The following is a 19488-nucleotide window of genomic DNA, read 5'->3' as shown; positions in this document are numbered from 1 at the left end:
CTTCATTTTTGGCTAGAAATAACACCTATATTATGTAAATGCTAGCAAGCGATAAACACTTCTAAAACTGAAAATACTGCTTTTGGAACCTAATAACATCTCTGAACTGATTTACAAGACAATTCATGGACGTTAGCCTGCACACTAACATTCGATAATTCAATGCTAACTTCTTATGAAGTTAAATTTGTCTCAATACCTGCAAATGCACAGAGGGTGATCTACAAATATTCCTTGATTTGCACAACTTCCGCTCTTCTCTAAAGCTCATACATATGTGCACATGCAAGGCCTACATTACATAAAACGTAAATATTGTTTTTGATTGATTGATTGATAGAGGGGTTTTATTGAATATGTACAAATTGTACGTAAGACAATAGGATCTTAATAATTAATTAAACAACTGCAAATTATAAAGAACACAATGGCCATTTGACTGAAGGTATGTTAGCATTGCGTTATATTTAACATTTAATGTCCTTTTAAATTTTTGTCATGTGTGCTCTGTATTGTCTATGCATCCTTGGAATGGTCTTGTTTTGGTTCCAGGGACTGAAGCCTGCAGATAATGACTTTTTGTTAGTTGTTGTTGGCGGGGATTCACGTCAGGCACCATAAACCTTGCAAAGCTTAGAACTAAAAAAAAGGTATTTTATTTTATTTTATTTCAGTCCCATTGCTGCACACTAAACGAAAACGTCCCTTCATAGACAGCGACATGACGCCTCCTAACCGGGCAAAATACTGATGAAGTACCCGGATGTTAATGCATTTTCAATGGAGATTCGTGACTGAACACACTCAGAAAAATGCTTGCAAAATACGTATTAAAATGCCATTTTGACCTGGATATTGAGCCAGTAAAATTAAATTAAATTAAATTATGTCAGGAAAGTATTAAACTTACTTTGACACTCACATATTCCCAAATATAAAAACAGCTGATCCTCCACGACGTGTCAACAACTAACACTATTTTCCACTCAAATGCACCTAAACTCTCTTTCTGAGGACCACATGATGTGAAAACGCAATAAAACTGGAGAAACACACATCACACATGTTCCAAAGAGGTCTCCCATCCAAGTACTAACCAGAACCTACTCTGCTTAGCTTCTGAGATCTGATGGGATCAGGCTGACACAGAGCACATAAAGAAAAAAGTATATGTTCATTTTTTATTAAACCCAACTTAGTGTACATTAAGAAAATAAGTATTTGTTCCACTTACATTAAGAAAAAAGTATACGTTCATGTGTATTAAACTCAACTTACATTAAGAAAAAAGATATTTGTTCCAGTTACATGAAGAAAAAAAGCATACATTCATGTTTATTAAACCCAACTTACATGAAGGAAAACATTAAGAAAAAAGTATTTGTTCCACTTACATGAAGAAAAAAGCATACGTCCATGTTTATTAAAGGGTCACCATCTGGGTGTCGCAGTAAATTAGCTGATAGACAGTGTTGCCACAGTTACTTTGAAAAAGTAATCCAATTACTGATTACTCAATTTTAAAAGTAACTACTTTCAGCAGCGGCTGAGAACACCCCCAACCAACACGAAACTGATGGCCATGTTGGCCTGAAGAGCCAGCATTTGCCTATAAATGGCGGGCCCCAAAGCGGCATTTTGGCGCATAGGTAGCTGCATGGTGCCAACTGTCAAGAAAGATGACTTTAAGCTTGCTTTCAGCTTGTTTTCATCTTGGAATATAATACGTGCCATGGGATTAATACACATGCTGTTGGAATAAACTGGACAGTGTTTGGTACTTTCACGGAGTAAGTGAGGTCATACCGGACTTTTCCATTACAAATGGGGAGGCCCATGGAATGAACTCAGTGGTGAAGACGATGGAATATGTCTAAGAATGATTCTAACATAACAAGTATGATTAAATGAACTATTAATGTAATAAAAGTAAGAGTTGATTAGAAAAAGTATGTTACAAATAAGTGAAATGAATGATTATATGAGTTGTTTTTCATAAAGGGTGCAGAGAAAAAGAGGAAGTTAGTGATGTCGCAAGCGAGGCCAGAAGAGCTGATGATAAAACAACTGAAAATGATTAAGATGTGATAAAATATGAAATGAATAATAAGGAATGAAAATGTTGTATATGATCATATGAATTGTTTTTATGTGAAAGAGAGTTGTAATGAAATGATTGAATATGATTGACGTGATTCTAAAGACATGATTTAAAAAGAATGAATTATCAGAAAAGCTGATGTGTTAACAGAAAAGAGGAACTTGAGCAATAAGTTACTGGCAGCTGAGGAATAAGTTACTGGCAAAGGGCGGCAGATGGCTTCCAGTAAGGGAAGGAGTAGGGAGGAGGTTTTGAGTCACCATCGTCCCCATGGTAACCAAGATCAACTGAACAACAAGAGTCAAGCTCATATAAAAACTGTGGAACATCAGGAAATGGGGTTATTCTTCCAGGGAGAGGTGCTGTTGTCACTTCTCCCCTGCTACGAGGAGATCACAAGACTTGACCATCTTGTGAGCTGCAATTGGAATCGTGGAGTGAGAGGATTGGAGACATAAGAGATCATTTGAGAGAGTTTTCAACTCCCACTCAGGCCGTCCAGTCACGGAGTAGCAGAGCATTGGAGAATAATCACTGGCCTTAAGTCTGAGTGAGGAAGTTTCGTGGTCAGCTAACAACTAATAGCTGATGAAGAGGAAATCAAGTTCATCGAACTGGGGATTTTAACATCAAAAACCTCCTTCCCTCACTCCTAGAAAAATTGTTAATCCAGTCCAGTCAAAGTGAGATCAGACAGCATTATTGAATCAAAAACAAAAATCTCTGCCAATTATTATTCTGATTATATTTGAATTTCTGTTGTGAAATTATCATGTAACCTATTTTGATTATGTTGTCGGCACTTGCAAAACCTGCAATAAATTTCCAAGCATGCAGTTAAAGTGTTAAGGCTCGGACATTGGATTTATTGATGCTTCTTAAGGTGTAAAAGTTAAAGTTTATTGGGTGTACAACATTAAAAAGTGCTCTAAAAGGTTAGTCTGGTTTTTAATGAAATTAACGCATCCTGGGGACTTGCTGTACGAGTCACTAAATTTAAAATCTAGCAACATTCCAAGAGCCCTGATCCATAAGAGGAGAGCTGCCGTTAACGGGCGTGGCCGGCTCGTATCCTGGTTCCAGAGGAGGCTATTCGACCGGGGTGCGAGATCAGCATCAGCGGGGTGGACGTCCGGATGGAGGCAGTGAGCGGCTAGACGAATCTCCTCGCCACCAGCTTGAACAGCCTTTGTGCAGCCCTGCCGGGTAATACCTGTGGAGACACGAAGGTTGGACCCCAGAGACGGAGACCTGGTTTTTAGTACACAAACGCACTCATCGGAGGGTGAGCGTGTGCCGCGTGTATCTAAAAAAAATTAATAACGGGATCTGACACAACACACACTGCCGGCATCAAAAAAGCACAAATAAACGGTAAAAACACAATGAGATTACAATGTTTTTAATTGCCATGTCACCAAAAACAAAAATGAGTGATTTGTCTATAAATGGCAGGTCCCAAAGTGGCATTTTGGAGCATAGGTAGCCGGATGGTGCCGACACACACCACCGGCATCAAAAAAAGCAAAAATAAACGGTAAAAACACAATGAGATTACAATATTTTTTAATGCCATGTCGCCAAAAACAAAAACGAGTGATTTGTCTATAAATGGCGGGCCCCAAAGCGGCATTTTGGCGCGTAGGTAGCCGGATGGTGCCGACACAAACCACCGGCATCAAAAAAAGCAAAAATAAACGGTAAAAACACAATGAGTGTTATGTTGGGACGCAGGTTAGAGGAGCGAACCAGCGTCTGACAAGGATCCAGCGCTAAAGAAACAGAGAGCGGTTCCAAAAAAACATAAGATTTATTTCAAGTGCAAATATAAACAAAAAGTGAATTAACAGCCTGGCGGGGTGGAGGACGACGCGCTCTTCCTAGCGCCCAAGGGATTGGAGCCCGACAGTTCTGGACCCAGAAATTCCCGCCGGCACCCCCCAGGTGGTTAATGAATCGGACAGCGCCTGTTAAGGATGAGAGGCGAGATAAGTCAACACTGTTCACACAAATACTGTTTAGGGTTCACACCATCAGCAAACACATTCAGGTTCTAATTCAGACTCAAATTACAGAAACAGCTCTCACAGCCCGTGGAGGACCATCAATCCGCACGCCACGGCTGTGAAGAGCGAATATACACAATTATCAGAGTAGCTCAAATATAGCCGCGTACAAAACGCCAAATTACTATTGTTAATTACTCAAAGTCATTCACAGCTTTAGTTACCTCTGAAGTGTGCTGATGGAGCATGTCCCTCACCCATCTCCTTAACAGGCATGGTGCGTCAAACCTGGAGAGATCCTCAGCGTCACAATGTTAGACAAACGATCGTCACACAGCAGCAACAAGGTTGAGTCCCCAGCACCTTACACAGAGCAGTCATGGCTTAAATGTAGTACATCATTAGGATATCTACTTCAGCTGGAAGTCGTTTGGAACTGCACGTGAACTGCTGATCAGGATATCCACTGCAGCTGGTAGTCTTTTAACTCTGCACGTGAATTGCTCATCGGGTGCATCCACTTCAGCTGGTAGTCCTTTAGCTCTACACGTGAACTGCTCATCAGGTACATCCTCTTCAGCTGGTAGTCCTCTAGATCTGCACATGAACTGCTCATCAGGTGCATGGGGTTGGCATGATGACAGTGGAGGGTGAGAGATGCTTCATCCATCATCACAGCCTCAGACACGCCCCCCACAAACCACCCGAAGTATACACAAAACACACAAACAGTATCTTGGCCAGCCAACACCCCCCCCCCCCCCCCCCCAAACACACAGCAGTACTCCCCCTCTCATTGGGAAGCCTCCCGGCGACCACACAGACCTGGCCAGAAAACAGCTCCCCCCCCCCCGGGGTCCACGGCAGGAACAGGTGGTGTGAAACCCCAGGGTCCACAGCAGGAACAGGATATGGCAGCGAGGGCAAGACAATGTGGCAGGGAGGCCAGCTGGCAAGAAAACAAAAACAATCCCAAACACCCCAAAAAAGTCCCACAACACAGTACAACATAAAACACAAAGCACACAGTAAAACCCCAACATACCCCCCCAGAGTACAGCACAACTACAACCCCAGGGAAGCAAGCTGGGGAATAACACATGACCACCCCAAAACCCTCCCCAGGAGACCGTCCCATCAAACCCCAGGGAGCAAATCCCAAACCCAAAAACCCAACAGAGCCCCATATAACACAATATAACACAACATGCAAAGAAAATAACAAACACCCCCCCAGACGACAAGTGGAGCACAACACCCCCTAGAGGACATTCCCGCCAGCTCTAGCAGTAATAACCGAGACCGGGTCCACCTGAGATCCCCAGGTATACACGGGAGCTACAGCGCCCCCCAGAGGACCATTCCATCAAACCCCAGGAGACACCCCCACGACCCAGAAACCCCAGGCCCGGCCACATCCGGCTAGTCGGCCCCACAGTCCTTTCCCCCCCAGAGGACCGTCCCATCAACACTGGAGGTGGAACCTGGGAGGAAACACAAATAACATAAACACCCCACACCCCCAGCGGACACCAATAACAACCCCAGGGGCAAACAAAACAAATGGGAAATCCCGTTGCCCCCCCCCCCAGCACCCCGAAAGACCCCGGAACACCCCCAGAGCCAATCGACAGATACATCGTGGCGAACGGCACAGGACTACTGAGCCGGGGGAGAAAACAGGAAAAAACTAACCCAGTCCCACCCCAAGCACAGAGGAAAATCGGAAGTACGTCCAGTGTCATAACTCAGACTGTGCTTCAGCCTACCGGGAGGGGTGGACAGCGGAAAAGGCAAACGGCACGAATCGGCGCCACCGCTCCAACCGAAGCACATTCCCACTGCACTACACACCAGCGACGCCGATGACTAACGGTCAAAGGCTCGCTGAGGCTGGAGTGGAACTGGGAATCAACTAAATAGAAATAACGGCCCTGAAACCCCCCCCCCCCCCAGGTGCAGAGGTTTCCTAGGAGACGCCCAGTGTAACCAACCTGCACCACCCCACACACTAAAGACAAACGGTACAGAAGTGTGTGAGGTCAGGGCTAGGGGACAGGGAAATAAAAAAACAAAGAAAAAACGACCCAACCCACTAACAAAAAATAAAAAACTACAAATAAGTAAAAAATACCATTACCTGGGTCCAGAAGAGCTCCAATCAACCGGTCTGTCCACTCCACCAGGAATGTTAAAATGTGCTATAACAATCACAAATACATTTTGTGAAAATCCCTTAATAAAACCCCACAAATGTTAACCACTAACTAACCGATAAGTGTTTTGCTCCGTCAAGGTCAGAGAGCAGGAAATATGTCTTTTCCCACTCTGAGCTCTTGACGGCAATGTGACTCTGTTGCCAGCAGGGGGAGCCAAAGTGCAACAAATAAAAAGCTCTGTGGCCACAGAGAAAAATCAACATACTGCTTTTCTGTGAGCAGCTGAGTACAGCAAACGTGACACCTTGCTAAAGTGGTCCGGAGCTGACACAACAGATGTTGGAACCAATTACCACCGGAGGAGACAGGGCCACAGCCTCAACAGCGGGACGCAAAGCGACCCGTGCTGCAAAACGACGCCGTGACTCCGCCATGTGCGCGCCCACGCACACAACCTGGGCGGAGAGCACCCGCAACGGATCCCGGATTGGCCCCAACATCCGCTGCCGCTTTCCCGGACTAAACCAGCTCCTCTGCCGCTGGGTCCATGCTGGTTTGGCTGGGGACTTCTGTTATGTTGGGACGCAGGTTAGAGGAGCGAACCAGCGTCTGACAAGGATCCAGCGCTAAAGAAACAGAGAGCGGTTCCAAAAAATATAACAGATTTATTTCAAGTGCAAATATAAACAAAAAGTGAATTAACAGCCTGGCGGGGTGGAGGACGACGCGCTCTTCCTAGCGCCCAAGGGATTGGAGCCCGACAGTTCTGAACCCAGAAATTCCCGCCGGCACCCCCCAGGTGGTTAATGAATCGGACAGCGCCTGTTAAGGATGAGAGGCGAGATAAGTCAACACTGTTCACACAAATACTGTTTAGGGTTCACACCATCAGCAAACACATTCAGGTTCTAATTCAGACTCAAATTACAGAAACAGCTCTCACAGCCCGTGGAGGACCATCAATCCGCACGCCACAGCTGTGAAGAGCGAATATACACAATTATCAGAGTAGCTCAAATATAGCTGCGTACAAAACGCCAAATTACTATTGTTAATTACTCAAAGTCATTCACAGCTTTAGTTACCTCTGAAGTGTGCTGATGGAGCATGTCCCTCACCCATTTCCTTAACAGGCACGGTGCGTCAAACCTGGAGCGATCCTCAGCGTCACAATGTTAGACAAACAATCGTCACACAGCAGCAACAAGGTTGAGTCCCCAGCACCTTACACAGAGCAGTCATGGCTTAAATGTAGTACATCATTAGGATATCTACTTCAGCTGGAAGTCCTTTAACAATGCACGTGAACTGCTCATCAGGTGCATCCACTTCAGCTGGTAGTCTTCTAGATCTGCACATGAACTGCTCATCAGGTGCATGGGGTTGGCATGATGACAGTGGAGGGTGAGAGATGCTTCATCCATCATCACAGCCTCAGACACGCCCCCCACAAACCACCCGAAGTATACACAAAACACACAAACAGTATCTTGGCCAGCCAACCCCCCCCCCAACACACAACAATGAGATTACAATGTTTTTTAATGCCATGTCGCCAAAATCAAAAACGAGTGATTTGCCTATAAATGGCAGGTCCCAAAGTGGCATTTTGGCGCGCAGGTAGCCGGATGGTGCCGACATACACCGCTGGCATAAAAAAGCAAAAATAAATGGTAAAAACACAATGAGATTAAAAATTTTTTAATGCCATGTTGCCAAAAACAAAAACGAGCGATTTGTCTATAAATGGCAGGTCCCAAAGTGGCATTTTGGCGCGTAGGTAGCCGGATGGTGCTGACACACACCAACGGCAGCAAAAAAAAGCAAAAATAAATGGTAAAAACACAATGAGATTACAATGTTTTTTAATGCCATGTCGCCAAAAACAAAAACGAGTTATTTTTCTATAAATGGCAGGTCCCAAAGTGGCATTTTGGAGCGTAGGTAGCTGGATGGTGCCGACACACACCACCGGCATCAAAAAAAGCCAAACTAAATGGTAAAAACACAATGACAATACAATGTTTTTTAATGCAATGTCGCCAACAACAAAAACAAGTGATTTGTCTATAAATGGCGGGTCCCAAAGTGGCATTTTGGCGCATAGGTAGCCGGATGGTTAATGCTGACACACACCACCGGCATAAAAAAAGCAAAAATAAATGGTAAAAACACAATGAGGTTAAAAACTTTTTTAATGCCATGTCGCCAAAAACAAGCGATTTGCCTATAAATGGCGGATCCCAAAGTGGCATTTTGGCGCGTATGTAGCTGGATGGTTAATGCTGACACACACCACCGGCATCGAAAAAAGCAAAAATAAACAGTAAAAACACAATGAGATTACAATGTTTTTTAAAGCCATGTCGCCAAAAACAAAAAAGGAGCAATTTGCCTATAAATGGCAGGTCCCAAACTGGCATTTTGGCACGTCGCGAATCCACTACAAAAACACACAGAGTGGCACGGCAAAAATAAACCATAAAAATAAGCTTTGATGCCGGTGCAGCGCTTCAGGACAAGTACAGACATTCGTTGGCTCATTCATCGACGTTTTCTGACGAATTGTTTTTTTCCCCCTTCGTTTGGGCTTCGTTAAGTGCTGTGTGACTGGGCCATTAGGCAGTTTGCTAAGGTGAAGCCTTTTCTTGCAGCACTTTGAGACAGTAATCCATGCTTTCATCACCTCTCGGCTGGATTACTGTAATGCATCTCTCCAGTTGGTTCAGAATGCTGCCGCTCATCTGCTAACTGGAGTATGAAAGAGGGAGCACATTACACCTGTTCTGGCCTCCCTCTACACACACGCACACACACACACACACACATATATATATATATATATATATATATATATATATATATATGTATATATATATATATATATATATATATATATATGTTTTCTTTCCCATTCTGGCTTGATGTACGACTTCAGTTGTTCTCCATTGTCATATTTTGCACTTCATAATGCGCCACACATTTTCAATGGGCGACAGGTCTGGACTGCAGGCAGGCCAGTCTAGTACCCGCACTCTTTTATTACAAAGCCATGCTGTTGTAACACGTGCAGAATGTGGCTTGGCATTGTCTTGCTGAAATAAACAGGGATGTCCCTGAAAAAGACGTTGCTTGGATGGCAACGTGTTGGTCCAAAACCTGGATGTACCTTTCAGCACTGATGGTGCCATCACAGGTGTGTAAGTTGCCCATGCCATGGCCAACTCTTTCGTCCGGAGGACACGACGTCCATGATTTCCAAAAACAATTGGAAATGTGGACTCATCAGACCACAGTGCACTTTTTCACTTTGCGTCTGTCCATTTCAAATGAGCTCAGGCCCAGAGAAGGCGGCAGCGTTTCTGGATGTTGTTGATGTATGGCTTTCAATTTGCATGGTAGAGTTTTAACTTGCACTTGTGGATGTAGCGACAAATTGTGTTAACTGACAATGGTTTTCTGAAGTGTTCCTGAGCCCACACGGTAGGATCCTTTACACAATGATGTTGGTTTTTAATGTAGTGTTGCCTGAGGGATCAAAGGTCCTGGGCATTCAATGTTGGTTTTTGGCCTTGCTGCTTATGTGTAGAAAGTTCTCCAGATTCTGTGAATCTTCTTATTATGGACTGTAGATGATGGAATCCCTAAATTCCTTGCAATTGAATGTTGAAAAACATTGTTCTTAAACTGTTGGACTACTTTTTCATGCAGTTGTTCACAAAGTGGTGATCCTCGCCCCATCTTTGCTTGTGAATGGCTGAACCCAATCATGACACTCACCTGTTTCCAATTAACCTGTTCACCTGTGGAATGTTCCAAACAGGTGTTATTTGAGCATTCATCAATTTTCCTAGTTTTTTGTTGCCCCTGTCCCAGCTTTTTTGACATGTAATTGGGGTTGGAAACAAAATGCACGCTGTGCAGAACAATGCAACGACCGCGCTTCACACCATGCCACAGGCATCCAACAATCTGCAAATAATTAACATACACCAAGTAAAGCAACAACGCATCCCAATGAGTATATGAATCAATTATAAATCAATATATCATATATCAATGCACAATTTGCCAAAATACATGAGTCACTGCACACATAACTGAACAGCCACTAATACAATGCAGCAAACTGTGTACCCCAATTAAGCTCACTGTCAATCGATAGGCTTAAAGAGCACATGTGAACAAATTAAAGAAAAAAAATCCTCATTGTAGCCTATATGAGAATGTAATAGAAAAGGAACACTCACCCATTATTTGTAAATAAAATCTATGCATCTGTCCTGTTTTGCAAAGCGTTCAATAACGGCGTTGTGCGGGTGTCCTTGCTGCTTCAGCTGGCTGAGGAGTTCCTTCTCAATTGACAGAGATGTCAAAGAAGAGAGTTTTTCTTCTCCAGCTGTGTTCCTTGCATATGTTTTTATCCATTGAGGGCTGAGAAAGAATGCTCCACGGATGCAGTAAACACTGGAATGGTCAGGATCAGACATACAAGCGCATTCAGTTCTGTCATACTGTCCTTCATCAGGAAGCTGGATTTTATATTTTTAATTCATTTACGTATATCAAGTTGTAGAGATTTGCTTTCAGTTTGAGTAAAGGAAGATAATTTTAGAAAAAAAAAAGTATTTGAAATGTTCCAGTACTTTTGAGGGCAACTGAGAAACACTGAGGAGCAGCATCTTACATCTCATATGTAGTGCAGCAGATAAGAGAATATTTAGAGTGGAATCCTGCAAATGGTGATACAAACATCAAATTTGGCACGAATAATCCATAGACATTAACTCTTTAAAAAAAAAACTGATTGGCCACTTGAATTTTCAAGAGGCAGCCAGGTAGGGGTCAACTGAAGACTTACACACATCAGGGGTGGGCAACTTGTTCCAGAAAGGGCCAAGAGGGTGCAGGTTTTCTTTGCAGCCACTGACTCCACCAGGTGATTTCACTGATTAATATCACGTTGAGCAGATGGAATCAGTTAATCGCTGTGCGACGCTTCGTTTTATTATTATTAAGAATATTACCAAATAAATAAGTATGATGAAAACCACTTCGCATCCCTTTTGACAACAAAGCCCTGATGAACCGCTGGCTTACCCTGGTGATCCCAGGCATTTTTTAGGCATGTTTTGTCAGCAGGACAGACCAGTGGTTTTGTGGGTCTGTCAGTTGGTTTTGGCTGACCCATGGGTAAACGTTTTAAGTGTTTGTTCTCAAAAGATACTCTAGTGGCTTCCAAAAACTTGTGGAAGCCTGAATTAAAATCTTTGTAAAACTTAGAAAAAAGTTAAAGGCTTGAGAACAAACGCTATAAAGTTACAGGAAAAAAAAGGAAAAATGCTTTTTGGTGAATTTGCTCTTAATCTGAGAAACTTAGCTAGGAAGTTGTCTATAAAAGGCAGGAAGCTTGACTTAAACCTTAAAGATTTTCAAAACTGATGCATTAATGTCAAAAGTTACAAAGTAATGAAACAAAAGAATGAACAAATAGCCACGTGGTATGTTTTAGCTAAATTTAGGCTAGGCCGCCTGGGGCCTGTTTGGCCATGAAAAAAAATAGTACGAGAAGTTGCTTGCAAGAGTGAGAGTAAGCGTGTAAGAGAGTAAAGCCCCTTTCACATTGGCGTATTCGTAGAGCTGCTCATTGCAATGCATCATCTACGCTGAGTTGAGCAGCTCTACGCCCACTTTTAGCAGCTCTACATCGAGTTTTTGCTCCCTACGCAGCAGTATTTTGAGGGCTATGCGCGTAGGACGGAAGAAATTAAACATGTTTAATTTTCTTTGGTGTAGAGCGCTGGACACAGTTTTAAGCAGGTCTGCGCAGCACAGCGTTACTGCATGCATGTTGGGAAAGCGTAGTGACACGGACCCACAACAGGGGGCGTAATGAACGGACAATGGATGAGCCAAAAGATAACAATTTACTGTTGTGAATGTGCACAACGGAATACAGACAATCACAGATTTAGAATCCAGTCAATATACAAAGGTGACGTGTGGGCAGGCTCGAGGATAGAAGACGTCTGTCCAGAGAAGAGCCGGGTCCCACACGATTTCCACTGCCGACGGATCTGGAGCACACTGGAGCCGCCAAGTCCTGAATCCCCAGGTGGCCACCGTCACCAGCTGTCAGACCTGGTACTGCTGGCAGGAAGCAGAAACAGTTTATGGTGGGTGAGTGCGCACCCAGCAAAACAGTCAGCAAACAGTTCAGTTCCTTTTTGTGGGAAAATCTCCACCTCCAACACAGGAACAATAAACGTGCAGCGCCTGAGTGACTACTTATCCAATTGGGTGTGAGGAGCGTCGTCTCCTCCACAGTCCACAAACCCAGCTGTGGATAGTCAACAGGAAGCCCGCACTTCAGGCAGGGCGCCCTCTGGTGGTGGGCCAGCAGTACCTCCTCTTCAGCGGCCCACACAACAGGACCCCCCCCCCCCCCCCCCCCCCCAACGGGTGCCTCCTGGAGCCCGACCAGGCTTGTCGGGATGACGGGTGTAGAAGTCGGCCAGGAGGGCCGGATCCAGGATGAAGCTCCTCTTCACCCAGGAGCATTCTTCGGGTCCATACCCCTCCCAGTCCACCAAATACTGGAACCCCCGGCCCTTTCGACGGATGTCCAAGAGCCTGCGAACCGTCCAAGCAGGCTCCCCGTTGATGATCCGGGCAGGAGGCGGCGCCGGTACGGGGGTGCAGAGGGGTGAGGTGTGACATGGTTTGATTCGTGAGAAATGAAATACCGGGTGGATCTGCAGTGAAGCTGGGAGCTGTAGCTTCACTGCGGCTGGGCTGAGGATCTTGAGGATCTTGAACGGTCCAATGTAACGGTCCTTCAACTTAGGGGAGTCCACTCATAAGGGAATGTCCTTTGTTGAAAGCCACACCTCCTGCCCTGGCTGATATGCAGGGGCCGGGGAATGCCGGCGGTCTGCATGGGCCTTGGCCCTCGTCCGGGCCTTCAGCAGGGCAGAGCGGGCGGTGCACCACACCCGACGGCATCTTTGTAGGTGGGCCTGGACCGAGGGGGCACCGACCTCTCCCTCCACCACTGGAAACAATGGAGGCTGGTACCCCAAACACACCTCAAATGGGGAGAGGCCGGTAGCAGAGGACACTTGGCTGTTATGAGCGTACTCGATCCAGGCCAAATGGTTACTCCACACTCTTAACCCAGATTTTGTTTTAACTTAAATTTCTGAGTTATCATTAATTATTCTTTCATGTTTTGTAAAAAAGCATTCTCATTACTAAACTAAAATAGTTGATTGCACTATTCAACTGAAATTTTTGGTGCAATGATCATGTTAAGCAGAGTTAACTTTTTGTCTCAAGTTTCTGTAAGGGAGGGGAGGGGCCCATTTTAAAGTCTACCTAGCAAGCATGTCAAGTGTGAAGACTCCACTCATCCTGCTGCTTCTGCTCATGGCTTGCTGTGCTCAAATTCAAAACCTGTGGATTTTGAGAGCAACACATAACTTTCTGGTCAAAACACGGTTCACTGAAAAAAGTGCTGCTTCTTTTTTTTTCTCTCCGCTGTACGCAGTGTACACTTGGCTGTGGGTTTTTGAAAGAAACACTGACTTAAAGTGGAATGTAGGCTTCAAGTTAGTTATTTGTTGATAACTTTGTGGAAATTAGTTTAGCCCAAAGAGTGGTCCAGTGAGAACACGTTAGCTAAACTGAAGTTATTTTTTGGCAATATAACTCTTCATTTGGTGTGCTATTACTAAATCAAACACATTTCAACTGTTGCTTTTTTTAACATGCACTTATTTTTTTTGTTTAGGTTTAGTTAATGTATTAAATACTTTTTAAACAAAATTGTATTTAAACAAAATTGTAGAACTTAAAATCTATTCAGTTATATTAGTCACTTTGTTGCCTTTTTTTAGTAAACATTTGTCACATTTTTTACAGTACAGTTTTAATGCATTTTTTCCTGTTTTTACTTGTCTTTTGGTTGACAAGGTGTTCATGAGGTGTTCTTTTGTAATATTTTTTAAATAAAAGTCTTTGGAACATTTAAATGTATTGTAGCAATCGCCGGGCCGGTTGCTAAGACTGTGAACTGTTATGCCGCGTACAGGGTTTTGAGAGTTTTAAGTGTTGTTAATGTGTTTCATGTTAGTTTAATAGTGTGGTTAGTGTTACTGATTTATTGTGTTCAATAGTTCAGTTGGGTTAGTCAAGTGTCTGTTGCCACCATAAGTGAAAAGTGTATTGCGTTTGATGCTTTCCACTATTTTCTGTGTTTGGGTTGCAAATAAAACGGCACCTCCTTGCGGAAGAGTGCAGAAAAGCTCAGAGCGTCTCGTTCTTCCACACCACTCGCCACAGTATTCTTTAATTCCTTCCCTTCCATACACTTTTGTTGAAACAATGCATTATAATCTCAAAATAAAGATGGAGTAGTTAATTAAATTACAACAAAAGACATTACTTATATTAAGAAATTGTTTTAACTATTGATTAATAATGTTTATTATGTTATTTGTCATATGTTTACGTATGTTTAACTTAAAATAGTTATTTTATACACCAATGAGAAATCATTTATGTGAACTAATGATTTTGAGTAACAACTACTACTGTGACTTGTTAATACAACTTAACCTGATTAGTTTTAGCTTGTGTAAAAACTAAAGGGGTTTAAGGCAACGGGTTTCCACGCAATTTTCTAGTAAACTCAACTAATTCAGGTTAAGAGTGCAGGCCGCCGGGTGCGCGGAGGTCACGCAGCGGAGGGCCTGTTCTAGCTCCTGGTTCGCCCGCTCTGCCTGTCCGTTCGTCTGTGGGTGATACCCGGACGAGAGACTCACGGTGGCCCCCAGTTCTCTGCAGAAACTCCTCCAGACTTCAGAGGAGAACTGAGGACCATGATCTGAGACAATGTCAGTTGGTATCCCATGCAGACGTACAACGTGGTGGACCAGGAGGTCTGTGGTCTCCTGAGCTGTTGGGAGCTTCGGGAGGGCCACAAAGTGGGCCGCCTTGGAGAATCGGTCCACTATCGTGAGGATGGTCGTCATGCCCTGGGATGGCGGGAGACCCGTGACAAAGTCCAGGCCAATGTGTGACCAGGGGCGATGAGGCACCGGAAGCGGCTGGAGGAGTCCCTGGGTCTTTTTATGGTCAGCCTTGCCCCTGGCACAGGTGGTACAGGCCTGGACGTACTCCTGGACGTCGACCTCCATGGACGCCCACCATAAGTGCTGCCGGACCACTGCCACAGTTCTTCGCACCCCTGGGTGACAGGAGAGCTTGGAACCGTGACAGAAGTCCAGGACTGCAGCTCTGGCTTCTGGTGGGATGTAAAGTCGGTTCTTTGGGCCGGTTCCCGGGTCCAGGTTCCGTGCCAGGGCCTCCCGGACGGTCTTCTCCACGTCCCAGGTGAGGGTGGCCATGATAGTGGACTCGGGGATGATAGGATCCGGTGGATCTGACAGCTCGGTTCTGACTTCCTCTTCGTGGACCCAGGACAGGGTGTCAGATTGTTGGTTCTTGGTCCCGGGGCAGGTAGGTGATCTGGAAGTCAAAACGCCCGAAGAACAGTGACCAGCGGGCTTGCCTGGGGTTCAGATGCTTGGCAGTCCGGATGTACTCCAGGTTCCGATGGTCCGTGTAAACCAGTGGTGTCCAAACTATTCCAGAAAGGGCCAGGAGGGTGCAGGTTTTCTTTGCAGCCACTGACTCTAGCAGGTGATTTCATTGATTAACATCCCTTTGAACAGGTGGGATGAGTTCATCAGTGAAATCACCTGCTGGAGTCTGTGGCTGCAAAGAAAACCTGCACCCTCTCGGCCCTTTCTGAAATACTTTGGACACCACTGGTGTAAACCGTGAACGGTCCCGCAGCTCCCTCCAACAGGTGTCTCCACTCCTCAAGAGCCTCTTTCACCGCTAGGAGTTCCCGATTGCTGACGTCATAGTTCCGCTCTGCCGGGGTCAACCTGTGGGAAAAATAGGCACAAGGGTGGAGGACCTTATTGGACTCCCTGCTCTAGGACAGCACGGCTCCTATCCCTGAGTCAGAGGCATCCACTTCAATGATGAACTGGCGGCTAGGATCGGGCTGCACCAGAACTAGCACAGTCGAAAACCGGCATTTCAACTCCCTAAACGCGGCTTCGCACCGATCCAACCAGGTGAAGGGGACTTTTGAGGATGTCAGGGCTGTCAGGGGACTAACAACCTGACTGTAGCCCTGAATGAACCTCCTGTATAAATTTGCAAAACCGAGGAACTGTTGCAGCTTCCTACGGCTTGTCGGTTGGGGCCAATCTCTCACCGCCGCAACCTTGGCTGGATCAGGGGCGACAGAGTTGGAGGAGATTATAAACCCCAGGAAGGACAAAGAAGTGCGGTGGAACTCGCACTTCTCGCCCTTCACAAACAGCCGGTTCTCCAACAACCGCTGCAGGACCTGACATACATGCTTGACATGAGTCTCATGATCTGGGGAGAAGATGAGAATATCGTCCAGATATACAAAGACGAACCGATGCAGGAAGTCCCGCAAGATGTCATTTACCAAAGCTTGGAATGTCACGGGGGCGTTAGTGAGGCCAAACGGTATGACCAGGTACTCAAAGTGACCTAACGGGGTGTTAAATGCCGTCTTCCATTCGTCTCCCTTCCGGATCCGAACCGGGTGGTACGCATTTCAAAGATCCAGCTTTGTGAAGATTTTGGCTCCATGCAGGGGCGTGAACACTGAATCCAACAGGGGCAACGGGTATCGGTTGTGAACCGTAATCTCGTTCAGCCCTCTGTAATCAATGCATGGACGGAGTCCGCCGTCTTTCTTGCCCACAAAAAAGAAACCAGCACCCATCGGGGAGGTGGAGTTCTGGATCAGCACGGCAGCTAAAGAGTCCCGGATGGAGGTCTCCATTGATTCGCGCTCAGGACGTGAGAGGTTGTACAGCCTGCTGGACGGGTACTCAACGCCCGGGATCAAATCAATGGCACAATTGTACGGACGGTGCGGGGGAAGAGTGAGTGCCAGATCTTTGCTGAAGACGTCAGCAAGATCATGGTACTCCACTGGCACCACCGTCAGATTGGGGGGGACTCCTCTTTAGCGGTCAAACCGGGGGGAACCGAGGATGCTAAACACTCCCGGTGGCAGGTTTCGCTCGACTGAGCTACAACCCCAGACGGCCAATCAATCCGGGGATTGTGTTTTACCATCCATGGGAAGCCCAAAATAACGCGGGAGGTAGAAGGAGTTACATAAAACTCAATCTCGTCCCGATGATTCCCAGACACAACCAGAGTTACTGGCTGTGTCTTGTGTGTGATTAAAGGGAGAAGGGTGCCATCTAGCGCCCGTACCTTCAATGATGAAGGGCCACTAGAGGGAGCCCTACTTCCTTTGCCCATCTGCTATCCAACAGATTCCCTTCCGACCCCATGTCCACAAGTGCTGGGGCGTGAAGGGTTAAATCCACACACAGGATCGTGACTGGGATGCGTGCGGAAATGCGTGTGTGTCCCATGTGAATGTTATGGCCCACCCTTAGCCCAGTCTCTAAGGGTGGGCGTTGGTGTTTAACCGCTTGGGGCAGTTTTTCTGCAGGTGCTCATTCGAGACGCAGACAAAACACTCCCCGCGGGCCAGTCTCCTTTGTCTATTGGCTGATCTCACTTTAGCCCTGCTCGTGTCCATAGCTTCGTCAGCAGGGGGAGCTGTAGCCACACAGAGCGCTGAGGATGTGGAGCGTGGGGACGGCGTTACCTTTTCGGACCCGGAAGGGAGAGGGATGGCTCGTGCCCGGCCACGCCCCTCGTCTCGCTCCCGACAATGTTCTTCTAATCGGTTGTCTAATCGTGTGACCAGGTTGATAAGCCCGTCTAAATCCCGCGGCTCATCCTTAGCCACCAGGTTCTCCTTTAGGACCAGAGACAGTCCTTTTACAAAGGTGGCGCGGAGCGCAGTAGCATTCCAGCATTCTCGCTGCCGCTATGCGGAAGTCGACTGCATACTCGGCTGCACTCTGACGCCCTTGTCTCATAGACAGTAGCACAGTTGAAGCAGTCTCACTTCTATTAGGGTGATCGAACACTTGTTTGAACTCCCTCACAAACCCAGTATATGTTGTTAGGAGCCACGAATTCTGCTCCCAGAGCGCCGTAGCCCAGGTGCGTGCCTCACCTCGAAGCAAATTAATAACATAAGCCACCCGGTTGGAGTCCGACACGTACATGACGGGACGCTGTGCAAAGACGAGCGAACACTGCATCAGGAAGTCTGCGCACGTCTCTACACAACCTCCGTATGGTTCCGGAGGACTTATGTATGCTTCAGGGGATGGTGGGGGGGTTCATTGAACGACCACTGGAACGTCTATATTCGGCACCAGGTCAGCAGGAGGAGGCGCTGCAGCTGCGCCCCGTGTGCGCGCTTCCACCTGCGCGCTGAGAGCCTCCATCCTACGATTGAGTATGATGTTCTGCTCGGTCACTAAGTCCAACTGAGCAGTGAAGGCGGTTAGGATTTGCTGCAACTCACCTAACACGCCTCCTGCTGGCGCCTGTGCACCTTGCTCTTCCATTGGTTGTTCACGCGATGGTTGACGCCCCTCGGAATCCATGACGCTGGCCGAGATATCCTGTTGGGAAAGTGTAGTGACACGGACCCACAACAGGGGCGTAAATGAACGGACAATGGATGAGCCAAAAGATAACAATTTACTGTTGTGAATGTGCACAACGGAATACAGACAATCACAGATTTAGAATCCAGTCAATATACAAAGGTGACGTGTGGGCAGGCTCGAGGATAGAAGACGTCTGTCCAGAGATGAGCCCGGTCCTCAACCCACAAACCCAGCTTCCAGCTGCGGATAGTCAACAGGTACGCCTGCAAAATATTCAGAGACAAATGTGTGCGTTCGGCACCAAAAACGGCTGAGGGTTTTACCTGACGGGTAGAACGATATCTCAGCAGGGAGATGGAGTTGCTGCCCGGCTTTTATTGTAGATGGTGAAGTGGTGGTGATGAGTGACAGCTGGTGATGAGGTGGTGATGAGTGACAGCTGTCACTCCCGGCTGCTCCTGCGAGGCGTCTGTGGCCTCTCGTGCCTGAAGCCCGCACTTCAGGCAGTGCGCCCTCTGGTGGTGGGCCAGCAGTACCTCGTCTTCAGCGGCCCACACAACAATGCAAGTCTGTGCAACACTGCACTTCTGTACCCAACCAAAAACTGAGTGCGT

This window comes from Thalassophryne amazonica, chromosome 8, assembly GCF_902500255.1.
Source record: "Thalassophryne amazonica chromosome 8, fThaAma1.1, whole genome shotgun sequence".
Classification (NCBI taxonomy): Eukaryota; Metazoa; Chordata; class Actinopteri; order Batrachoidiformes; family Batrachoididae; genus Thalassophryne; species Thalassophryne amazonica.
This window is presented reverse-complemented; position numbering follows the sequence as displayed.